Here is a 27,103-nt window from a genome sequence, read left to right as displayed (position 1 = left end):
TGCTGCCTTCTTCTCTTCTCCCTTTGCTGCCCCACTCCTCACCCTGTTCTCGTCACCTCTTGGACCATTCTGCTGATTGCCCTATAATGGTGAGCCTGTGCTGGTTTCAAAATTTGATTTCTTGTCTCCATGGATCCCATCAAAATGGGTTAATAAAGTATATCATTGAATTCAAAACATTGCATCTTAATAAATGAGCTGACATGTGTAGTGAGTGCGCCCCCTGCAGTTGACTTAGCCACAAACACTGACTTGAATAAAACTCGAGCCGAAAAAAGCAAGAAAGACTGATAATCACAGTTTCCTGCAGAGTTTTTCTCCAAGTATTTCTGATATGTAGTCAATATTGTAAAGTCCTTAATAAGGGAGTCAATTAAAGCACAGCAATCTTCCATAACAAAATGTTATAATCACCAGATCCTGTGTTTTTGTTGATGTTGTTTAAGGAACACATGTTACATGGTCAGATCTTAATTACTGGCCTCTTCGGGCTATTTGGAATGGAATTGTGCAAATATGTTGATGCTGAAGAGGCGTGTTATCAGCTGTGTTTTGCAAAGCACAGACTTGCATAAAAGCATTCTGACAATGACTCTCCTTATTTTTGTTCCTCTTTTGTGGGGGTGCCTGTGAAATAATGTGATTAGGAATGAAAACCTATTGTTGTGATCATGGCCATGAACCCAACTTTCTCATTGTGGGGCACAGTACTGTTTTAGTGAAATGTGTCCTTTTCCTATCTTACAAAACATCCTTCCAAAATAAAGCTTATACCTCCCTGAGGCCATTTTGTGCTGTTTGTGAGCTAAACTCTTTCCTCTCCCTCTTATCATTGCTCTCACAGTGCCACACCAGCTGGCTAAACAAAAATGGGTAGGTGAGGCAACAGGAGACCATGAACTCGCTGTTGTAATTTTCTGCTTGATGGGCGTTCCCCAGGAAAACAACCCCTTTGTTTTGAGATAGTAAGACCTGCAGGGGTCAGAGATAGCACGCTGTGGAGCTGGAGGAACACAACAGGTCAGGCAGCCTCAGAGGAGCCAGAAATTTGATGTTTTGGATCGGGACCCTTCTTCAGAAACCGCTTTGTTGTTTTTTTTCCCCTTAATGTATGTTCTCTGCACTCCACATAAAGAGAACTGAGATTTTTTAACAAGCATGTGGCAAGCTAAGGTAAATGATTTACAACTCCTTGATCTTCTGTCTCCCTGCAACTTTAAACAGTCCCCTCTTTAAAAGGTACAGATACAGGTGAGACAATAGTTCTTCAAAAGTGAAAACTGATGGCAGGAATCTCTTTTTAAAATGTGTTCCAGAGCATTATATTGTTTTTGTTGCTGTACAAAAGACTGCATTATCAGAAAGTGTAACTCACTTAGTTCCTCTTTAGAAGGACTGATGGACTGATCAAAATACTTAAAACTGCATGTGGCAAGCTGTAATGCAGTGGAATATGCTGAATTAAAAAGTAGTGGTAGGAAATTCAATAGAAATAACTAAAACAAAAATTTCTGAGGAAGGGTCCCAACCCAAAACGTCAGCTTTCCTATTTCCTAATGCTGCCTGGCCTGCTGTGTTCCTCCAGCTCCACACTATTATTTTTGACTCCAGTATCTGCAGTTATTGCTACCTAAAGGAAATTGGATATATATTTGATAAGGAAAACAACGCAGATCTACATGAACAAAGCCAGGGAGTTGGATTAATTGTCAGTTCAAAGATTCTGTAAAAATACATGTTTTTTTATCTCTGCACAAGATTGTATGAATTGAGTCACATTGATGCAGGTTATACTTGTAGTCTTGTTCAAAAGAATGTTTAAGATCCGTTTTGATTTAAATTAGTTGATCAAATTAATTTTATTAAAGTGATTAACTGATTTTTAAACATTCTGTGAGATTGCTGGGTGCAGCTCATTAGGCACTCGGCACTTTACATAACAGGCTCACTCAGTCATAGTACCATGAGGCTCAATTAGCTTGATGTAAATTTCATATTACTTTGCTGCATGAATACAAACTACCAAATTAAACACTTGAACTAATTAAAAATACAACAGAGTATTTCTGATGATTACTATTTAGTTCACCTAATTAAAATTTAACTGTCAAAATTCTCAATGCATTGGTGATCCATTTAAATAACATTGAGCTTAAACTTAAATCTAACACATGGAATTCCTTTCTCTGTGCTGAGTTAGATGTTTGAAAATTAAGTAAATCTTTCTTTTGAGCTTAGGGACAAATCCCTTAGTGGGCTTATATAGAGGAAGTTTTGACCTTTATTTAACCATGCCCTGCCTTTGAATTTATAGCACTGGATGTGACAGAAATGCTTTCTCCTTCAAAATTTCCAGTTGATGTGGAAAACATTTCATTTGTGATTTAAGACAAAATCGCAATTACCATTTTTGGAACAAAAGTAGAATTGTTATTTTAAATAGTGACGTTGATGCAGGCCTTTTATTTCTCTGTTCTGTGTTCACCTGATGGGTTGCAAGTCTCTTTTGTGGAATTTGTTTTGATCTTTAATTGACTGCCCATTCAAGCAGCGCCACTCCCCCCACCCCTGCACATTAACTTTGAAGATCTGTCATCATTTTGTCCCGACTTGTTGGGTGTGTCACTGTGAAAGTTTCAAGTGCTTCTATCCCTCATGGTTACCATTGTGGAGGAAGGGGATCCCCAGGTGGTAAATGCCCAGGCTATTGATGTGGGTGCTGGAATCTGTTCCTTCAAGGCCCTTGTAAATAATTGCTCATGTACCTTTTCTGGGACACTTCTCTTCCATTGCCTGTGCAACTGCTCTGCATGGCACAGGAGCCCATTCTGACTCTAAATGTCCAATGTACATTATAATATTTCACCTTCTGTACTAAAAACTCCCTTTTGTCTGAATCAGGCAATGTTTCAACATCTGATGGTAGGTCCATTAGCAGTTTGCCAAACTGTCACTGCTTTTGGCACTTTATTATGCAGAGCAGCTCATGAGTCAGCCAAGTGTGGAGCTGGAAGAACACAGAAGGCCAAGCAGCATCTCAGGAGCACAAAAGCTGCTGTTTCAGGCCTAGGCCCTCTAGCCCCGAAACGGCAGCTTTTGTGCTCCTAAGATGCTGCTTGGCCTGCTGTGTTCATCCAGCTCTACATTTTGTTGTCTCAGATTCTCCAGCATCTGCAGTTCCCATTATCTCATGAGTCAGCCAATATGTTTTTGAAGTGAAAGCTGGGCTGAATGACTTTTAAGGTTGCAAAATGCTCGATTTTGATTGTTACTGGTCAGGCTGTTTGGGACAGATGACTTGGTTTCAGTGAAAAGGGGAAGAGAAAGGGGTAGTTGAGCACTGGGGCACCAGTATATCTGTGAATCTCAGGCAGTTTCAACAATCCACTCTTGTTCCTGTTGTTGTTCGCCTTTCTGTGGTTCCAGTCCTTTTTATGGGCTATGTTATGAAGGATCAAGCATGACAGAAAGATTAGGTGAGATTTTGCCTGGGGAAAAAGTCAGAGCTCCTCTATATCTCGAGCACTTGAACCTCAAATTCATCATCCCAATTGTCAGGACACGATTATTGTTATATCTGTTTCTGCTCAACAATGGTGAACTTTTGTAGAAGCAGCAACTGCCATGGAAAAAGGAGTTAGATTGTTATGCTAGAGGTAGTCATCATTTGAGATGACCTCCAATGGGAAAACTGTAGAATATCATATTATGGCAGCTTCCTGGGAGTCAAGTACTGATTTGCACAAATACCTTTTGATCATATATGGATAACACATGAACTAAACGCCTGTCTTTCCCATTGATAAATGTTCTTGGCTTGTTATGAGATATCATGATGGGCTAATTATGTGCAATCAGTCATGTCCTGTGCCCAGCAGAAGTCAAAAATAGCAGTGGACCCTAGGGCCCTCTTGTGGCACAGTGTCAATATCCCTATGCCAGGACTGAGAGACCCAGGTCCAAGTCCCACCTGCTCCAGATATGTGTAATGGCATTTCTGAACAGGTTGATTAGGAAAAATAGCAGGAACCCTATTCTGACAGCTTTCTTTGATCCCAAAGGAGATTTGTCAGTTAGCTGCAGCACATAATGCATCCTTGACCTGACTTGGATGCAACAGACTCAGATATCCAGGAGATATTCTCTGGTAAAGGTGAAGGTAGTGGGTTTTTGTCTATGCCATTGGCATGACCTAGTTTATAGGTCAGGTCCAACAAGTGGCAGTTCTTCTTTCAGGAGGCTGCACTGGTTATTAACTCGCTGCCTGAATGACATCAGCCCCAAGATACTGCTCCTTGACCCACATCGCCTGACAAGGAGATAGGCCTTTTTCCAGCAGATCCCCTCACCTGCTCTCTTCTCCAAGCTGACTTGATTATTTCGGCTGAAGTCATCTATAACTGTCGTATTTGTATTTTGCAAGAACATAGCCCTTGAAGAAACTTTCCGGATGTTGGTGTAAATGATGGGCCATTCTTCCCGAGCTCTAATGTAACAGGAGGAGGTGGTGTGAAAATGAAAGGGGGAGGGTATGCAATAAGTTACCTTTATCCTCAACTACATTAATGGGCATGTTTTGTCTTTTTAGATCAGGGTCACAATATTAATGTTATTTGAGGTTCTTAACCCCTGAAATGTGCCAGGTGCAGTAACACAACATCAATTTTTGTAGAATTGATGATTAGTGAGCAGAGCACATTAGAAGTTGCTAGTTGTGGTTCTAATGTTGGAGGGCCAATAGGAATCCCTCCGATAATGACAGATTGGCAGCTGCACTGTCTGAGGAGAGATTTTTTGGTGCCACCACAGGACAGAGGTCATAGTCGTAGAATCAATTTATTCCAACTAGTCCAATCCAACCATGCTCCCCAACTAAACTAATCCGACCTGCCTGCGCTTGGCCCATATCCCTCCAAACCTTTCCAATTCATGAACTTATCGAAATATCTTTTAAACATTGTAACTGTACTTGCATCTATCATTTCATCTGGCAGTTCATTCCACATATTAACCACTCTCTGTGTAAATAAGTTGCCTCTCATGTCCTTTTTAAGTCTTTCTCCTCTTACTTTAAAAATGTGTTCCCTAGTTTGAACACCCCCCCACCCCCCACCTTCGGGAAAAGACCATTGCCATTCGCCTTGTTTGAGCCCCTCATGACTTTATAAACTTCTAAACACCCCTCAAACTGCTATTCTCCACTGAAAAAAGTCCCAGCCTGTCCAGCCTATTTTTATAACTCACACCCTCCATTCCAAGCTACATCCAGGTAAATCTTTTCTGAACCCTCTCAAGTTTAATAACATCCTTCTAATAACAGGGCAGCCAGAACTGGACAGTGTACTCTGGGAGAATCACCAACATTCTGTACAATCTCAAAGGTCTGAGCAACTAAGGCAAGCGTGCTAAGTTTACCTGTGATACAAGTTTCAATGAATTATGTATCTGAACCCCTGGGTCTCTCTATTCAACCAGGGCCCTACCATTAATTGTGTAAGTCTGCCTGTGTTTATTTTGCCAAAATGCAATACCTTGCATTTAGCCAAATTAAACATCATCTGCCACACCTCAGCCTGTTGGCCCAATGTACTGACCATGCCTCCTATATTCTCATCTAAATCTTTTATATAAATGACAAACAAAAGTGGATCCAGTATGAATTCCTGTGGAACACCAGTGGTCATAGGCTGCCATTCCTAAAATCAATCCTCCACCACCACCCTCTGTCTACTACTACAAAGTCAACCTTATATCCAACTGGCAAGCTCACCCTGAATCCCATATGATCGAACTTTACTAATTAGTCTACCATGCGGATCCTCATGAAAGGCTTTGCAAAAGTTAAAGTAAACAACGTCTACTGCTCTGCCCTCATCCATCTTTTTGGTTACTCCACAAAAATCTCAATCAAGTTTGTCACACATGATTTCCTTCACACTATGTAATTGGATAGCGAGAGCATGCCTCACAACAGAGATGCCTGCTGAAGAGAAGATTAAAAATAAATTTAAAAGTAATCATGACTGCTTGGCCATAATTATGCAGAGGCAGCCCCTACACTGCATTACCAACAGCCATGATGGATGTGGTGTTTCTTGGATGGGTTAAAATGCAGTCTCCCCACCCTCCCACACACTTTGGACGGGAGGCTATCGTGTTAAGATGGCTTTGTTTTGGCTGCAGTGTGAGGACTAACTGAGTATTGGTGCACTAGGAGAACATTAATAGGTCCCCAAAGTATCTGAATTTCGCGCTACCTTCTGTTTTCCTTTCTCAATCTAATGGCCCCGAAATGGCTTTGGGGCAGAACCAGGCTCCCAAAGTAGATACCAACTCATGCCATATGCTTACATTCATGTCAACCTGAATTTCTGCACCAGTTGACCTGCAAAAACCCTGCCTATTATAACTCCTTTTCTAGAAGCAGAACATTATGCTGACGATAATCTCTCTGCAAGTAAGCTAAAGTCGTAATAGTTCTATTGGACCATAACACTGCTATTTCATTTGGGAGAGGTGACTTGTGGTGGTTTAAACTGACGGTCACCACACATTAGGGGAGGGAGAAGTTGAGAAGGAGAGTCCTTCATGGTAACCTCAGTCATTAATTGAAAGTCTTTGGTAAATAAAAAAATGTTTTCAGAGTAAATGACATTCCATTCCTTGCATCTTTTAGCCGTAATGATACTATTTGCTTTGTGAAAAAGAGGGTTTGATAGTGAAAACAAAATATAAGAGAAGCAAATGGCAAGGAGGTGAATGGATTGTATTGCTAATGCCCAATGAACAGTAGTCTCCCAAGTATTAACCTTTGCTCTCCGGGACCCTGCTTTCAATTTATTTTGTCAATAAGCCACAGAGAAGTTTCTCTATGTATTAAAGATGACATGAATAGTCAACCTTATCAGTTTCATTTTGTCTATCTGCTGGGACACAAATCCTATTTGGTAACCAATATTTAATGCAATCATTTATGGTCCAATTCTGCTCCCAAATCTTATCGTTTTATTAATTTAGAATAGCATCATGGTCTATCAAGACATGATGGGCTGAAGGGCCTGTTCCTGTGCTGTTCTATCTCATGTTCCATGTTAAGTTCTGGGAGAAAACAGGAATAAGTGTAATTGTAAGAAAATTGTAACTTTGAAATGAAAACTGAAATTGCTGGAGGAACTCAGCAGGTCTAACAGCATCCGTCAAGAGAAAGCAGAGTCAGTATTTAAGGTAAGGTAGTATTTAAGTAAGTATTTAAAGTCCAGTGACCCTTCTTCAGAGTTGATAGAAGTTAGAAAAAGGTGTCATATATGCTGCGGTCAGGGGGTTGGGTGGGGGTGGGGTGGGGTGGAATGGGGTGTTGGGGAAGGAACAAAGAAGAAGTGCTTCTGCATGGTGGGCATACCTAGAAGAGATGTGGCAGTGAGTTAAATGCTAAAATAGAACAAAGAACTGGAGATGCTGGATTGAGCATATGAAGTTTAACACCCAATGTATTACAAAGTGGAGAGTGGCCCCCTTCAGAGAACTAAAACCAAAACACATAAAGAGGAGTGCCTCACCCTTAATCTGTCAAAAAGGAGTGTAAAAAGTCATTTAACCAGCCATTCAGTAACTTCTAGGGCTTGACAAGAAGAAATCCCTGACACTCAGTATAAAATCAAGTAACAGTATATTTATCCAACTCTAACAGTGAACAAATTCACTAAACTATTAACAAATCCAATAAATCCCTTCTAAGTACCAACTATTCCTGAATGAAACAAGAATCTAATGGTATGCTATTCCAATAAATATAAGTCCTTCTTAAATAAAATAAAAAAAATGTAGAATTTAGTGTCTTGAGATTGCAGCCATGTAACATGTCTTCTAGAATGTTCTGTGCCTTTTTTGTCAAATGTTCTGTCAGGAACACCTTATCAATTCTTTCTTCTGTCAGGAATGTTAACTGGCTGTGCCATAGGTACCTTTGATTTAGATGGTACTTTCTCGAAAACTTAAAGAAGACTGTGAGAGCTCATGATTCTCTCTTCAGAGCTGAGAGCTGTTAACTCTGGCAGATGGCAGTTGGTTCTTCCTGTCTTTGTTCAACTGCCCTCTTCTTTTATACGCCTGATGACACATCAATTTCTTACACTAAGATTGGTCATATGTTGTCAAACAATCAGAATTACATTTAGTTCTTTTTGGAGTCAAAGTGCCTGGTTCAAATTGATTGGCTAAACTCAAGACTTGTTGCTTTGATAACAAAACAAAACTGCTGTTTGGCCCTCTAACTTTATGGTATTTTGACACAAATATTTCAATTTGAGTGCTCTTTGTGGACATGCAAATTCACAAACTGCTGCCCACAGACTTCTTGTTGAGTCTCTAAACATAGAAAAAGCATATAATCTCCTAAAGGGGCCACGCACAACTTCCCATCCCACCCCTCCCCATTGGCAATTTACAAACATCAAATTCCAATTTTCTGCCTTAATATCCATGAGAACTCTGCCCAACTTTGCCACACAAGGTCCCAGGCCCAACTATGCTTATCTGCTTTATCACTGATTTTCCTTCCTTCATAAGATCAAACTCTACTGTAGTATCCTTTGAATGTTAACCCCTTTGACTAGTGGGTACCTGCAGCATAATATTCCAGCTCTAGATCTCATGAGAGGTGCTGAGATAATTTTTTACAATGACCTGTGTTCATAATAATATGATGGGATCAAAGTCTAGGCTAAACTTTCAATGTACTTTATGCTACACTTAAATGGAATATTGTGACAGAAGTGGTGCATGTAATATACCATATAAAGCCAGGAACCTAATTTTAGCTAGTTACAGTGAGCTCTTCTGTGCTTTCAAATTACTCATCTCAGAGAAAAGGTGTGGATTTCACCTTCTTGAGCCTCATTTTGTTGTAATATCACTCTTGTTCAATATGGGATTTTGTGCAATTTTCAACTTTGTAACAGATGTCTGCAGAGCAGGCAAGTATGTGGAATTGGACACACCTGGTCATCCCATTGGGATCCCTATGATTATAAATGAAACTGTGTAAGAAAAGGGCCTAACAGTTCCGAACGGGATTAAAAAGAGCATTCCTTTTCCAACCCCTCACTGAATTAACAAACAAGCTTCAAATTCATTCCTTAGAATCATTTCTGCCCTTGATACATTTCCACCATTGGCTGACTCGCTCTAACCTCCAATTAATCATTCCACTTGGGTGCAGATAATTGGGATCCAAAATGCTTATGCCAGAAATGGCTTTATTGCATGATGTTTTACAGTCTGTGTCTCTTTAAGAGATATTCTCATGTTATTATGTAGCACGACGTGTGACCTGAGGATATAAAGGTTCTGTCCTCCATCTTATCCTGCAGATCATGTGAAACACAACATGTAACAGGAACATAGTACATTATTTCAAGTATTAGCTCAACATTATCTCAAATACTTGAGTCATTGAGAAATTGAATGCTTATCTGTAATAGTAAGCTGCATTAAGATCCTGTGGGTTTCTTTAATGTCACAATATCCCTGAAGTTTTGAGGGAAAATATAAACATTTCTGCATCTGTTAAAAAAAACCCTGCTGAAGGCAAACTCATGTCAGACCTCAAACTTTGAGCTGGCATTCTTATCGTCTGTGGTACAAATTGCTTGAAGTTAGGTCCTGGTCTCTCTAGAGAGGTTAAGTGGTAGCTAACTACCCACATATCTAGTTTCCATTGGAACTGTAGGGTCTGTAATAACCATCAACTGTAGGGTTCCTTTTGCTCAGCTGTGTAAATGCCTAACAGCTTTGCACAAAAGTGTCTATTATTTTGATAAAAGTGATGACCCATTTGTATTAAAGATATTATTAAAATAGCTGACAGAATTATATCAAATGAATATAATAACATATTACAGGCCGTAATTTCAACATGCAAGTATCTATCATTTGAGATAGATGGCTACAATGTTGATGGATTTCAATAATTTTGATATTCTAATCATTAAGCCATCACAGCACTAATGTGATAACATTCTATTTTATAGGACTTAACAGGAAGAGGATATTTAAGTAGGATTCCTTCTCCTTAAACCCATTTCTGCAGTCAAGCCTGTAGCCATGACCTCCCAGTTTGCTGGCCCATTATACTGTTAGGTAAATTTGAAAACATACTGTAATGATTTTCAACTTAAAAGAATTACATAAATTCAAGCTATTGTTAGTGCAATCTATTGTGAAGAGGAACGCCCAGCAATTAGATGTTAACTAAATGATGAAATGTGCCATGTGGTAAGAAACTTAAGTTGTCGTGACCTTAGATAATGTGAAATGATGTTGTAAGCAGAAAAAGTAATAGGAGTTTCTGTCATTAGTACTGTTTAAATTCGGCTGGGCTTACCCATAGGTTTACCGTGGTTTTAGTGAAAGGCCTTTGGAAAAGTGCCAGTGATTATGATGGGAACTGTGATGGTGAAGTATTATCTCCCTTCTTCCTGGAGCAAAGACCTGAACTATCCCCATCCTCGCCACCCTCCTCCACTTGGCTGAGCTTGTCCTCAGCCTCAACAACTTCTCTTTCAACTCCTCTCATTTAATCAGGTCAGATGGTACCCGCGTGGGCCCCAGTTTTGCCTGTCTCTTTGTGGGGTACATGGAACATTTTTTGTTTCAGTCCTATTCTGACCCCTACCCATAACTAGTTCTCTGCTATAGTGATGATATCATTGGTTCTGCTTCACTCTGTTGTGCGGATTTGGAAAAGCTCATTGATTTTGCTTCCAATTTCCACCCTGTTCTCACTTTCACCTGGTCTATCTCTAACTCCTCCGTTCCCTTCCTCGAGATCTCTGTTTCCATTTTTGGGGATAAACTGCCCTATAATACCCACTATAAACCCACTGACTCCCACAGCTATCTGGACTATACATCCTCACACCCTGCTTCCTGTAAAGACTCCATCCCATTCTCTCAGCTCCTCTGTCTCCATCACATATGTTCAGATGAGAATAACTTTAACAATGGAGATTCTGTGATGTCCACCTTCTCACTCAACTGAGGATTCTCTAGTACAATTGTTGACAGGGCCCTCAACCAAGTCCGACCCATGTCCTGCACTTCCGCCTTCACCTCTTCTCTTCCCTCCCACAACAGCGATAGATTCCCCTCATCCTTACCTATGATCCCACCAGCATCCACATTCAGAAGATCATCAGATGCCATTTCCACCATCTCCAGCAAGATTCCACCACCAGACACATATTCCCCTCCCCTTCCTTGTCCGACTTCCACAGGGACCATCCCCTCTGGAACACCCTGATCCACACTTCCTTCACCTCCAACATAGCCCACAGCTCCACAGCACCTTTCCCTGTAACCGGTGAAGGTGCAATACTTGGCCATTTAACTCCTCACTATCCAAGGGAGCAAACATACCTTCCAGGTGAAGCAACACTTCCTGCACTTCGCAGAATCTAGTCTACTGCATTCGCTGCTCACAGTGTGGTCTTCTTTACATAGGGAAAATGAAGTGTAGACTGGGTGACTACTTCACAGAATACCTATGTTCAATATTGACTTCAACAATTTTAGGGAGTAACCACTCCCATGTCCCAGCCTCCTACCTGACACACTAGATCTTGTAATCGCATAGCCTGCCATTACACACTACCTATTGCCAGTCGCTAACAGTCCCCATTAACAGCTATTTACCCTCCTAGCCAAATCGTTATCAACTCCTTTGCCAATCCAACTGCTCTTCTCTCTCTTCAGGCTCTATCCTATCGTTTACTCCCTCCCACATCCCCCTCCCAATTTCATGCATATAAACCGACAATTTCCCAGCCACCATCAGTTCTGAGGAAGGGTCACAGGAACTGAAATGTTAACCAGGGCTTTTCTTCACAGATGCTGCCATACTTGCTGAGCTTTTCCAGCAACTTCTGTTTTTGTTCTAGATTTACAGCATCTTCAGTTCTTTCGTTTTTCATAGACTGTTGTTGGCCTGACTCCTTCCTTTCCAGGATGGAGCTGGAGATAGTTGCAATATCTCACTGTCGACTGGGCGATGTTGTCCAAGAGACCTCACTGAAGCCAGTTATGTTTCAAACTCTCTTGTTAGAGAGGAGCATGTTGAGTTGTCATACCTATTCACAAAGGCTGCAAGCTTCTTTGTGTTGCTGAACACCATGGGTTGTACATACATCATATAGTAGAGCATTCAGTCGCTGTGTGATTGTATGCAACAAATCATGCAGATCATTGCCTCTTACCCTGAGTGCAGTTTTGACCAGGAGCCTGTTATTGGGTGAAAAGGCTGATGAAACGGCTGATGATTCTGATACACAGCCCGAGCACATGTGGGCAGTGTGTGTGCACCTTGGAAAGAATGCAGCTCAAATGAAAAATAATTGCAGAGACACTCCTGGACTTAAACATGGCTTCCACCGTCTGATGCCTGGTGGTTGTTTAAGATCCACTGTGTTTAAAATTCCAGGTAGCCACTGGATCTCCTGGATGCATTGTAAAAATTGTGGGGAAAGACAATGCAAAACCAATAAACCAAGCAAACATCTCATACTGATCTGACTTGTCTTGGATACTTCAAAATGGAAGTCCAATATAATTATACATTAATTTTCAAGTAGTACTTTTTTAGTCCCTTTTTTTCTTTCTGGGGTTTTACTTCTTTGTAACTGAAGGCGTCCATTCAGACAGAAACTTGGAGCATCAGAGGACTACTGGGCTGCAGCTCGAGAGTTTCAAAAAGAGCTTTCCAGATACAGAATTGCCTACAACAGAACATAAATTGCTGGAGAAACTCAGCAGATCTGGCAACATCTGTGGAGAGAAACTCAGGTTCATTTTGAGCCCAGTGGCCCTTCTTCATACATATCAGACATGTTGAGCTTCTCCAGCTATTTATGTCATTGTTTCTGATCTTCAGCAGCTGCAGCTCTCTGTGGTATGTCAGAATAAGCTACATCTGAAGCTCTCAAAGGAGTAATCATACCAATTTTAGAGCTCTCCAAGCTGATTTCCACTTGCATTTTGGAATGCAAGTGTTATGACAGAATGAGCTACATCTGAAGCTCTCAAAGGAGTAATCATACTGATTTTAGACCTCTCCAAGCTGATTTCCACTTGCATTTTGGAATGTATTTCTGCCCCTGTTAGATGTCAGCTCCATTTGTAGAAGAAATGTAATGATTGTGCCTCTGAGGCTCTCAATCACCACCACACCCTCTTCCTCATCATCCCGCCCAGCTATTCAGCCATTACTTTGAGGGATGCAGGTGCAATTGCTCCTGAGGATTCCCAAATCCACCCACTTAATTTCCTATCATCTTCTGAATGGGGTGGATCCCTGGAAAAAAATGAGCTCTGTCTCAGTTTGTAGTTTCCTTCTGGCAACTTACACAAAAAACAATGCATTTGCCAGGTCCAAATTTTGGCTCCAGTCCCAGTATTTGAACAGCAGAGAGGCCTCCTGACTAACATTGCATAGTCAATCCCAATGGCATCTGAACATAAATGGTGATATATCTTCTGCACATTAACGGGCAATGGTCTTTGAAAGTAAAATATGGCCACATTTGATGTGAAAAGGCATAATGTAAATACCACCATCAATGCGTCAAGATGATCCAGCCTCTGATAGTGCTATAAACTGATTGAGATTTATAATATTGTCACATTGTTGTTTGTATAGTTCAAAACATAAATTAGACATTTGAGCATCTTTCAATACTGAGAGGCTACTTAATTGCTTCAACTTAATTGTGAGCACAACAGAATAGATAAACCATTTCTGATGAAGGGTCTAGGCCTGAAACGTCAGCTTTCCTGCTCCTAAGATGCTGCTTGGCCTGCTGTGTTCATCCAGCTTTACACCTTGTTACCTCGAACACTATTAATTTGTCCCTTTAGATGGTGCTGTGTAGCTGTTTTTTTTCCATCTATTGGAGGCGATCAAAGCTTTTTTCTCTCTATGTTCATATCTAACAATGAATGTTTTTTGCATTCTAAATGGAAATACAGGGACGAAAGGGTATTATTTTGCTGGAGGACTATTACTGGGATCTTTCACTGATACATGATTAAAACAAATCACAGCTCAGAGGGTGTGCAATTGTCAAATGTGAGATTTATTGCTGGATTTAAAATCCATGCAATATATAAATTTGAAGAAAAGGATAGCAAAAATTGTTTAATTTCTTTGCAATTTTCCAAAACATGATGCAAATAACTAAATGACATTAAAAAATTCTAAGTAGAGATTTTTAAGAATTCGAGCTAAAAGTAGGCATTAAATTTATTTGGCAGCTGATGTTTGACTTGCATTCACCTGCTACCCAAAATTATTCCAGTAAGGAATATTTCTCACCCCATCCAACTCTTTTGCAGTTGCAGAACTGTTGCAGTCCTTGGGGTATAGGGATACCCATTGTGCTGTCAGGAAGGGAGTTCTAGGATTTTGACCCAGCAACACTGTAGGAACAGCTGTATAAATTTCCAAATCAGGATTATGAATAGCTTAGAGAGGAACTTGCAAATGAAGGTGTTCCCATATATTTGCTGCCCATGTCCTTTGAGGCGGTAGAGATCGTATGTTCAGAAGGTGCTGTCTAAGGGACTATGGTGAGATATGGTCTAAAGATGTTTACTCTTCTACGCAAATGCACCATTTAATACTTTAGACTGAGCTTAACATCCTCGAGATATCTTTGAGTACTAAAGCAGCCCAATTGCAAAAATCGGTTGAAAAACTGTGAGAATTAAACTCCTAGGATGTGGGGTCTCGGTGGCAAAGGGCACCGATTACAGCACTAACAATACATTGGTTTATCTGCAGTGTGCAGTCTGTTTTCTCATTGTCTGATGTAACAGGGTTATTATTCTTCCGATGTGAGCTGAAGATTCCTAATTAGCGAATGATTAGTTTACTGTTATCCTGCAATGTGCCTGATGTCCCACTCTTTGGGATCACAGCTGCAGGTGGTAATGGTTTACAGATTGAGAGATATTGTAGCCATGTTGATGGTAATTAACAAGAACAAAACTGATGTTATTCAAATAATTAACATGTTTCCTGGTAAAATGAAGGATGCCGCTGGAATTGGCTGCGTAGTTGTCTCGTGGATTTTCTTTTGCAGTCACAAGGGCACCTGGCCCATGGAGTTCCTCATTAAGACAGCCTTAAGCAAGCTGTCCCACTGCCACTCTCTTGGAGCTATAGTATCATCTGAACCCACATTACACCTACCTATTCGGTATACACCATCATAATATGGTACGAGTTATAATTTCAACAGACAATAGAGACCAAGTTAGCTGTTACAAGACTGTTAGAAAGCATCAATCAGAGCACTGTGTTCACTCCACCCCCCGCTTTATCTGCTGGTTTTGACATTGTGTCCCTGAGGATATTGTCCATTGTTGATCTCAAAATAAAGTGGATGATGACTGGCATGATCATCATGAAACAGGACTGCAAAATGATCCAGACCTGCAACAAGAGTGCCTCACTACTAAAAAACTAGTTCGCACTCATAATGGAAACAGTGACACTTCCACAGTTTTATCGTAGCTGGGCACTCCTTCCAGTGTTTTGTGCATGTTTCAGTCCCTTCCCCTTATGTCCTCAGCACCTTCGGGTAGTCTGACCTGACAATGAAGGGGACATAGAGTCAGTTCATTCCATTCCAAAGAACTTGGCCTTGCTTTCACCATGGTTTAATTTGGCTCCTGAGTTGCAGTTATAGATCCTCATCAATCTGAACAGTTTATGTGCAATTATATGAAGCAGTGAGGAGTTTGTACGCAAATACCAAGTTTGACTACACGTAGAGGTTATATATGTCCGTGGTGTTGCAATTGATGGATTTGGTGACTTCCCATTGGAATATCCTATTCAGTCATACAAGGACATACAATCCATCCCTCATGGAAAAATTAATATGGATAAGTACCTTCAACAATGTTTGCCCCCAATAGGACATTTCACCCGATGATGCAATGTTTATGTTTCTTCCAATAATGTAGGAAACCAAGTGTGTTGAAGAATGCAGCAGATATATATCATGACTAACTCTTAAATACAAACTTTACATTCCTCAGACACATAGTGGCCTGGACTTGTATCACTCTATTAGGTTACATTAGGAAGCTTTTAATCTATTAGAATGTCATACTTCAAGACACCTGAGATAAAATAGAGTATGAGATCTTTATACCATCAGGTCACATGTTGTTATACATGATGGTATCATGAATATTTCTCTTAAAGGTACGCTGGCATACTGACCATAAGACATAACATCGCACCCCGTTATCAAAAGTAAAAGAAAATCTATTTCAATCAGATATACAAGCTTCTACACAGCCATTTGTTATCAATTTAATCATTATATCCAAACAGGTAAAACTGAGTTTCCAAGAATAATGTTACAAATGTCAATGTTCTCACTTTCTCTCCTTTGATCCCTTTAGCTTTAAGAATTATACCTAACTTCTTCTTGTAAACGAATTTTGTAAAGACTTTGTATGATTGAACTGATTGCATATTCTAAAATCCTTTGGTGGTATTCACACATTTGTATTTCTTATTCACACTCTTTAGTCAACATACTGTTATGGTAGTTCCCAACTGACTTTTGCAACATGCATGTGTTTCATTTCATTCTGTCTTTGAAGAAAAATATCCTGATTCTTAGAATGGCTAAATAAATTGGACAGGCACAGTTGTTGACAGTTTTTTCTTAAGCATCAGTGGTGCTGGGAATGATGATTCCTTCTATATTAGCGCAATATAAAAATCTTGCTTTGCTGTTTGATTATTGGTTGGATAGATATACTGTGTTCTGCTAAACTATTTAAGTGTGGATCGTAGTAAGATGTTGTGATATGCGTCACTCCCCATTTAGAATACATCTCTTGAAAAGGTTTGCCAGTGAATTACTGTTGGTTTGCAGGCATGGTCAATTCCAGGGTACTGAAAAGACTGAAAATAGCATTAATTATATCAGTGATGGTGGTCCTCATTATGTTGCTGTGTCATCGAACAATGGGATATATAGAAAAGTAATTAATTACAAGGATTACATCTTCCCTGTCAATGTGATTTGGTCTAATGCCACTTTTTGTACTATTAATTAAGGCAATCTTGGAAATTTCTTTTGTCTTGATAGCTGATACCCCATCTGCAGACCTGCACAGTGGCTTGGACTTTTAGAAACTGATGCTGCTTAAGGGTGACAATCCCTCTTTTTCTTTTAGAATTCCCTGTTGTCCAAAGTTGTTGTCAGACTGATATTCAATTAGGTTTCCAGATATCTACCATCAAAATTTTGAATCATTTTATGGATGACCACCACTTCTACCAATGACATGCAGTTAACTCCAACAGACTGTTTTACCTGATCTGGCGCTATTTACATTATCACCTTTAACATAAGACAAGGATATTGAGTCACAACTGGCCTAGGAGGAAATAAAGGACATATTTTACCCTATTAATGCTGCTGTGACTTGGAACTCTGTGAAAGTGTGATTATTTATATTTATGCTCACTGGTTGCTTCTCCTGCTGGAATGAAGACCCAATATGCTGATTCAAATCTCGGACCTGGACTCAGGATCCTTTCAGTGAACTTATAACATATAGGGAGCTTAATCAGTGCATCAGACCTGGGTGGAACTTGTGCTAACTACTTATTAGTTCATTGACCTAAGTAAAAACAGAAAATGCTGAAAATATTCAACAGGTCAGGCACGAACTTTCATCAGAACTTCTGCTTTCATCTCTTACTCCCTAACCTCATTGTTATTATAGTTTTTCTATTCGCTCACCGACCTACATTGTCTCCCTGTCCCTGAATACTTCAGATTTATAATTCTTGTCTTTGTGTTCAAATTAATTGATGGTCTTGCACTTTCTCATGCAACATTTGCCGACTCTCCCAACCTCAAGAACTCGGTGTGGCTAAAACTCTGATGTTTTGTATAATCTGACAATTCCTGACCTTGTGATATTGGGTTAGGGCCAGTCTTCATAGCAGACTTTCAATTAACCATTTTGCTAAACCCCTTTCCCCATAACTATAGTCCAGTTGTCTGCCTGTGGAGATGCAGGCCATTTGGTCTGAATGGCAGGACCCACCAAATGCCACTTAATTTCCATCTTGCAGAAGGAAGAGCTTTTCTTCTCTCCCCACAGTTATAGAAACCTCTGTGATATGAGAAATATAGAATGAGCCCAGATAAAACATAAACGACCTAAAACCAGGGTGCCGAAACATCTAAGTGACTCAGACACAGGCTGCAACCTTTACTGAAAATGTGATGAAGCATATAATCTGGATAAGAAGAAAACCCTTAAAAAATGTGTCAAGTTGTAATTATTCAGTTAACAGATGTCAATAAAATGGACAGAAAATGTGCTTCAGCTTCAAATTGGCATTCATGTAACAGAATAATTCACTTGTCAAGTAGCCACTGAAGTGGATCTGAACTGTGATATGAACGTGTGAAGTTGCTGTCGCTCTGATCAACTTGAAGTGTTTGCACTCAGTCACAACAACATTTTATTCAATGGACGTGGAAGTTGACACCTCCAGTTCGTATCAAGGCACTTCCTACACCTCACTATTCACAGGGGAAAAGAGCTCCCCTCAACAATTATAAAGTTATTTATTTTCAATTTCACACGTGCTATATGATTGTAAGAAGAAATTATTTGTGCCCTCTATTATTTCAGGCTTCATAATTGCCTGCATTTGCATTTGAGTCTAAACACTTCCTAACGGTATATTTGAAAATATATCTGCTATTGCACAAATTTTGAATTTTACTTGTACTTTGTGTTGAGTCTGAGTGTGCCACAGAAATAAAACAAAATCAACCATTTTGACATTATGAACCACATTAGTTATGAAAGTCATCAAAAGCAGAAGCAACAGCACCACAGATTGGCTTCACAGATATGCTTGAACAGGTTGATGTTAGGAAGAAGGATGCGCTAGAAAATTTGAAAAGCATTAGGATAGATATATTCCCTGGGCCAGAAGGGATATACTCAAGGTTATTAAGGGAAGTGAGGGAAGAGATTGCTGCATCTTTGCATCCTCACTGTACACTGGAGTAGTACCAGAAGAGGGGAGGGTGGCATATGTTATTCCCTTGTTTATGAAAGTGAGTAGGGATAATCATGGGAATTAAAGACAAGTCAGTCTTACTTCTGTGGTGGGCAAATTATTGGAGAGGATTCTGAGAGATAGTATTTATGATTATTTGGAAAAGCATAGTTTGATTAGAGATAGTCAGCATGGCTTTGTGAGGGGTAGGTCATGCCTCACAAGCCTTAAGGATGTGACAAAACACATTGAGGAAGGTAGAGCAGTGGATGAGGTGTATATGGATTTTAGCAAGGCATTTGACAAAGTTCTGCATGGTAGGGTCATTCAGAAAGTAAGAAAGCATGGGATTTGGGGAAATTTGGCCGCCTAGATACAGATTTGGCTGCTGAATGGAAGACAGAGGGTGGTACTAGATAGAAAGTATTCAGTCTGGAGCTTCGTGACCAGAGGTGTTCTGCAGGGATCTGTTCTGAGACCTCTGCTCTTTCTGATCTTTATAAACGACTGGATGAGGAAGTGGAAGAGTGGGTTAGTAAGTTTGCCGAAGACATGAAGGTTGGTGGAGTTATAGATAGCGTGTAGGGCTGTTGTAGGTTGCAATGGGACATTGACAGGATTCAAAGCTGGGCAAAGAAGCGGCAGATAGAATTCAACTGGGTAAAGTGTATAGTGATGCATTTTGGGAGGTTGAATTTGAATGTAGAACACAGGGTTAATGGCAATATCCTTGGATAGTATAGAGGAACAGAGGTATCTTGGGGTCCACATCCATAGTTTCTCAAAGTTGCCACCCAAGTTGATATGGTTGTTAAGAAGGTGTATAGTGTGTTGGCTTTCATAGGCAGGGGGATTGAGTTTCAGAGTCACGAGATTATACTGTAGCTTGGTTAGATCACACTTGGAATATTGTGTCCAGTTCTGGCCGCCTCATTATAAGAAGGATGTGGAAGTTTTAGGGAGGGTGCAGAGGAGATTTACCAGGATGCTATCTGGACTGGAGGGCAGGTCTTATGAGGAAAGGTTGAGGGATCTAGAGCTTTTCTCAGTGAAGTGAAGAAGGATGAGAGTTGGCTTGATAGAGGTGTATGAGATGATGAGAGGCATGGACAGAGTGGATAGCCAGAGACCTTTTCCCAGGGCGGGAATGACTATCACAAGGGGGCATAATTTAAGGTGATTGGAGGAAGGTATAGGGGAGATATCAGGGTAGTTTATTTACAAAGGCAGTGATGGGTGCATGGAATGCACTGTCAGCGGTGGTAGTAGAGTCAGATACATTGGAAACATTTAAGCTACTCTTGAGTAGGCACATGGATGATGGTAAAATGAAAGGTATACAGGTTAGTTTGATCTTGGACTAGGATAATAGGTCGGCACAATACGGTGGGCTGAAGGGCCTGTACTGTGCTGCACTGTTTTATGACCTATGTTCTATGTTCTATGTTCTATGGAATAAGCTTAGAGTGAGCATCAGTATTGGCAATTCAGATATTGATGTGAGGTGGCTGGAGACAGAAGAATGAATATGCAAGGCATGTTGTTATACAGAGCTCTATGCTCAAGAATGCTGGTAACATCAGGATGGATAGCTGGTTATTCACTTTTATTGAAGTCCTGAAATTGATGGTGCCCTGTCTCCAGGCTGGAACAACCACATTTTTTGTGTTAACTTCCTCAGCCACTTTCAATTATAGTTGCTTATTTGAAGAAGTGGTATGTTCCTCTGGTCATAAAGAATGCTCACCTCACTATAGTCCCTAAACCTAGCAGCAGGAACTTCAGATAGAAGGTCTGAGATGCAGCTTTCTCAGGTCTTCTTCCTGTGTTTGCTGAAGACTTAAAGGCTGTTGAACCTTTAATTAATAATCCCTCTCGACATATTAAATATACCATCCCACCTGCCCTTTCAGATTGGCCAGTGTAAAACAGGAACATTAGGGGGTCTAGGCCCGAAATGTCAAGTTTTCTTGCTCCTATGGTGCTGCTTGGCCTGCTGTGTTCATCCAGCTCTACACCTTGTTATCTCACATTATAGACCCGTTGTTGAGGTTAAGTTTTCTGAAATGGGCCACGAACTAAGTATTTGTAAAAACTTGTAGTTAGCCCACTCGTAATTATCAAGTATTTCAATATAGCCAGCAATAAAACTCTCAGGTAAAAATATGTATCCAAGTTTTAAAATGAGAAATAATAGGTCCAAACAAAGATGAAACTTAGGTCAGTCAATTACTTTGGCATTCTTTGTAGTGCACCCCCCACTCTTGTCTCCAGTTAAACAGGTGACTTTTCTCACCTTTTGTAGGTCCTGGAACCCTAGACTTAGTTAAATATTTTTTGTGACTGATTCCTGAAATAACACAGTGTGATTGTCCACATATTGGGTGTATGTGGATTCCACAACAGAAGTAATATGTCTTTCTGAAGCTATTTGTACAGGGAGTCATTTAAAGCACTTTGGATAGAATCTGCTGGTCCCAGAGATATTAGATCTAGAGGTGGGAAGGTAACCTAATGAAGAGGGCTGGTGGTGTGCCAGAAACACGTCTTCACTGAAATTAAGTCCTGTGAAGGAATGCATTGATATTACCTTTCAGCACTATTGAAAATTGAGACCATTAAAGACAGTACAGCACAGGAACAGGTCCTTGGCAAACCTGTGCTTCCACATGGGTTGTATCCCTTTATTGCCTGCCTATAGAATTTTTCAGGATGCCTCTTGAATGATGCTATTGTCCCTGCCACCACCGTTTCTTCTGGCAGCAAATTCCAGGTACTTACCACCCTCTATGAAAAAACGTGCCTCTCACATACCTTTTAAATTTACCCCTTTTACCTTAAACCTGTGTCCCCTGGTAATTGATATTTTTACCCTGGAAAAAAGATTCTGGCCATCAATTCCATCCATGTCACTCATAATTATGTAATCTTCTATCAGGCCACCTCTCATCCTTTGGACGTTCAAGTGGAAACAGATCAAGTTTGTCCACGGTCTAGGCCCGAAACGTCAACTTTTATGCTCCTGAGATGCTGCTGGGCCTGCTGTGTTCATCCAGCCTCACACTTTATTATCTTGGATTTTCCAGCATCTGCAGTTCCTGTTATCACTGATACAAGTTTGTCCAATCTCTCTTCAAAGATAGTACCCTCCAAACCAGACCATTTCTGTACCTTCTCAAAGCCTCTGCATCCTTTTGGTAGTCTGATGTCCAGAAATGTACACAATATTCCAAATGTGACCAAATTAATGTTCTATAACAGCTGGAATGTGACTTGCCAATTTTTATGCTCCAATCCCTGGCCATTGAAGGCAAGAATGTCATATACCTTCTTTACCATCTTACTACTTGTGTATCCACTTTCAGGGAACTATGAACCTGTACGCCTAGATCCCTCTATGTGTTAATAAAATGTGAGGCTGGATGAACACAGCAGGCCCAGCAGCATCTCAGGAGCACAAAAGCTGACGTTTCGGGCCTAGACCCTGAGATGCTGCTGGGCCTGCTATGTTCATCCAGCTTCACATTTTATTATCTTGGATTCTCCAGCATCTGTAGTTCCCATTATCACTCCCTCTATGTGTTGATGCTCCTGTGTTCTACCATTTATTGTATGCTTCCCTCCTGCATTAGACTTTCCAGAATGCATCACCTCACATTTGTTTGGATTAAACTCCAACTGCTTCAACTAACACTAAACTCATTATTTTCTATGACTAAGCCAGTTCTGTATCCATCTAGCCAGCTCAATATCGGTCCCATGTGATTTCACCTCCTGTATCAGCCAGTCACGAGGGACTTAGTCAAAGGCCTTGCTAAAGTCCATACAGACATAATTTACTGCCTTCTGCCCTGTTTTCATCAATCAATTCAGTAGTCAATTAATAACATTTTGAGCAAGTGAACGAGACACTTGACAAAAAACTTAGTTCTAATTTTAAAGACAGAACTAGCTTTCTCTATAAGATATCTAATATAATAACTATACACTTATGACAGCCATGACTAAGTGCACTCCTTCAAAATGTCTGTACCCATCCCACAGCTAGCAGTTTGACAGGTTCTAAATGTTTTCAGTTACACCCTATGATATTCATGCAAGAAATGAACTAGTTCCTCCACATGCCGGAAGCCACCAAGACTGAGAAATTCTGGATGTTTTTAGCCAGTTTATAGCTTGTTGTGAGGATCTATCTCATTGCAAACCCTTTAGCATCGATCGTGAGCCATGATCGGTCGTGAGACATGATTGCCTGCTCATATCTGCTTTCTGAATAACAGAGAACAAAAGTGAGGAATCCCCATTTTAAGGAGAATAAATCTATGAAAATGCCTTTTGTTTATTGATAAACATGCTGCTAGGGAGCGGACAGAGTATATGGTGACAGGGAATAATGAAGAGTCAACTAGACACAAAATGTCAGTTTACCCTCTCTCCGTGGATCCTGCCTGACCTGCAGTGATTTCTAGCATTTTTTGTTTTTAGTGCAGATCAACTTCTGCAGTAATTTTCTCCTAAATGTCTTTCAAAGCTACACTCTCCTCAGAAGGAATTTCAGCTCCTCTCTTCTTGGAGATAGCTGATGTTCAAACAACAGCACAAGCTAAGGTCCAAAGCACAGCATTCACAATAAATAGTATGCATCCGCAGAAGCTGCTCAACTCAGTCTAGAAATGGTAAATCCTCCATTGTTACTGCCACTTCAATTTGCAACAGACAATCATCAGTTTTCAGTTCATGACCATGAGTGCATCAACTTCTACTGTCCATCTGAGACTGACAGAAACGGACGAACAGGAGTTGGCCACTCAGCCCCTCAAGTCTGTTCCATCATTCAATGACATCATGAATGATCTTGAGTCTAACTCTATACATCTTTGGCCTTTGGCCATGTCCTTAATACTTTTGGTTAATACAAAAAAGCACCTTGGGTTTAAAATTAACAATTGATTTGGCATCTATTGTGATCTGTGGATCAAATTTTCAAATGACCACGGCCCTTTGTTTATAGGTCACTCTTATGCTCTGAGTCCTTTTATATCTTTGAAACATGGATCCTTTTACTGAATATTTTAAACTCCAAAATCTTTTGAATATTGCTTCCTTACCAGCTGGGAAAGTCAGTTTCCTTTCTACATTTACCGACACTATTTCCACTTCTGTCCCCTTTTCTATTCAGTTTCTGTTTTACTTGGGGTCTACCCAAAAGAATACAAACTAAACTTAAAGACCCAGATTCTCGCTGAGAAATCAGCACTAATAAATATCTGTTGCCTTTAAGTCAGACATATAAAAGTGTTTTCATACATTCAGATTTAATTATGACAGTGCATTTTGCCTCCAGAATGAAGTAAATTCAACATTAAATCAAAATGTAATATGAAAGTAAGTCTTTAATCAAAGAACAGCTTCAGTGCCACTAAAATATTACTTTTAAAATCATGTCTATTTCCTTCCAGCAACACACATAAGATGTTATACCAGAATGGATGGTGCACCTCATGACTATTTCTACTCAGGTCTTATTGATAGAGATTCATTAATTTGTATTCTTGACTGTGAATTGTTCAAAGACATTCACTGCTCTGCACTCGATGCTGCTGGAAGTTCTTCACTTCCTCCTACAACACTGAAAGAACTTATAATCATAAGAAAATTGCTCAAGTGTCAAGACTAATTTTCTTTCTTTATCATTAGTTGATAGGCGATAAAGACTACACCAGAAAAATAATTATATTTGAAATAAGTAGGCATTAAAATTCTCATCTTTTTAACCCCCTCCTTCATTTACGATCTAATCTAACTTTCTAATAAATGGTGTTTTTAAAATAACTGATGAGAAAGCCTTTACATTAATGAGAGTAGTGCTTTTGGTGACTATTTCCTTTTAATGTGAATCCAGTGATTGCTGAAGGAAGCTGCCTCAGCTTCTTTCATGATCAGGGAACAACTTGCCAACTGGGAAATGTGGGGCATGTGGCAGGTCCACACAGTGATCAGTTGGAGCCGGCACATTGGAAAGAGAGGGGGAAAGTTATGGGTGGGGGAAGCAGGACAGGTAATTTTGACATGAGGCTGCAGAAACATTGACATCAAGCCCCATTATCCCAAAACATCAGCTGCATTTCTGTTTGCCAATTTGTCTTAGAGTGCCCACTGGCATTACAAATTCTTGGTTAGGTTACTTTATATCAAATGCCAATTGCTGTAGTGTGTCTTGTTTATGTTTACGCAAAAATAACACTACAGCCACATTAATATCACAGAGCCTTGGTTTATTTGGAAACAGAGCTGTTAATCCATTTCCATAGGATTTTGGGCTATGCAATTCTAGGTCAAAGTTAAAAGACACTGATCCAGTCACCAATAGACACAAGAGATAACAAGGTGTAGAGCTGGATGAACTCAGCAGGCCAAGCAGCATCAGAGGAGCAGGAAAGCTGGTGTTTCAGATCTAGGCCCTTCTTTAGAAATGGGGGAGGGGAAGGGGATTCTGAAATAAATAGGGAAAGAGCAGGAGGCGGATAGATACAAGAGAGTTGCAGTGGGAGAGAGATCCACTGAAGTCTTTCTGGAGGGAGGAGGGTAATTTCTTCAAGGTAGGCATCCTTAGAAAAGGCTTCACAGTGGGCGTAAAATTGTTTCAGAGATTGTAAGAACTGAAGATGCTGGAGAATCTGAGATAACAAGGTGTAGAGCTATATGATCATAGCAGGCCAGGCAGCCTCCTCCCTCCGGAAAGACCTCAATGGATCTCTCTCCCACTGCAACACACTTGTATCTATCTACTTCCCTATCGGCAACCAAATAGATATGATGGTGTAGGACATGGTATTAATCTGGAGATGAGAAAAGTTTGTAGTATTTGTAACACAGTTAATCATGGGTGATGTCAATCTCTTTACTGATGAGGTTAACCAATTATAACCAAAGCTGTGGAATAATCTGACTGGGCGTAGTCAGAATGGATTTGTGAATGCAGAATCATGTTTGATAAAAATTTTATAATTTTTTGAGAATATTACAAACAAAATTGATAAAGGATATGAGATAACACGGTGTGAAGGTGGATGATCACAGCAGGCCAAGCAGTATGAGAGGAGCAGGAAAGCTTGACGTTTCAGGTCGGGACCCTTCTTCAGATAAAAGATATGCACGTGGCCTTTTTGGATTTTCAGAAGGCTTTCATTAAGGTTCCGACAGGAAGTTGGTTAAGCAAAATTAAAACAGCTAGTATAGGAGTTAGCACACTGGTATGGATTAAGTATTGGCTGTCAGACAGAAATCAGAGAATAGGAATAAATGGGCCATTATCACCCTGGCAGACTGTGTCTAGTGGATTATCACAAGGCCCAACCTGTTTACAAAGTATACCGATGTCATGGACGTGGTGACTAAATGTAATATTTCCAATGCTGCAGCTGATACAAAGCTAAGCAGGAATGTGCATTACGAGGAAGATGTAAAAGATTTTCTGGAGGGTTTGGACAGGCTTAATGATTGGACAAGAACATGCTAAATTGTATTCCCAGGTGCATATTTTTCCATTTTATATTCAATGTGCACATTTGGTTTCCAGAAAACATGCTGTTGCCAGAGTTGGAGTGCAATGAAGGTTCATCAGAATTGTTCTCAGGATGGTAGGACTGGACAAGCTGTGCCTGTATTCTCTAGCATTTTGAAGAACAGAAGTGATCTCACCGAAACCTACAAAATACGTAAATGGACAGACAACCCAGATGCATGTAAGACACTCCCTCTGTACAGGGAGTCTAGAACCAAGGGGCACAGATTAACAAAAGGAAGGATGGCATTTCAGACTGAAATGAGGAGAATTTGTTTCAAACAGAAGGTGGTGAATCTATGGAAACTCAGTTTTTGATTATATTTAGAGATTGGCACATTTTGATAATCAATGATGCACAATTGTTTTAGTGATTTTATTTAGTTAGAAGGCTTTAAAGTGTTTGATCAGCCATGATTTTATTCAAT

The 27,103-nt window shown here is 40.1% G+C and overlaps 1 long non-coding RNA gene across 1 annotated transcript in view; it reads left to right on the top strand.

Moving 5' to 3' along the window:
- Positions 1-985: 985 nt before the first annotated feature.
- Positions 986-27,103, top strand: part of LOC125464881 (uncharacterized) — a 44,674-nt gene continuing 18,556 nt past the window's right edge. Inside the window, exon 1 of the long non-coding RNA XR_007250112.2 lies at positions 986-1,173. This is a non-coding gene — a long non-coding RNA (uncharacterized LOC125464881). The remainder of the gene's footprint in view (positions 1,174-27,103) is intronic.

Source organism: Stegostoma tigrinum, chromosome 24 (assembly GCF_030684315.1).
Source record: "Stegostoma tigrinum isolate sSteTig4 chromosome 24, sSteTig4.hap1, whole genome shotgun sequence".
In the NCBI taxonomy this organism is placed as follows: domain Eukaryota; kingdom Metazoa; phylum Chordata; class Chondrichthyes; order Orectolobiformes; family Stegostomatidae; genus Stegostoma; species Stegostoma tigrinum.
This window is presented reverse-complemented; position numbering and strand designations above follow the sequence as displayed.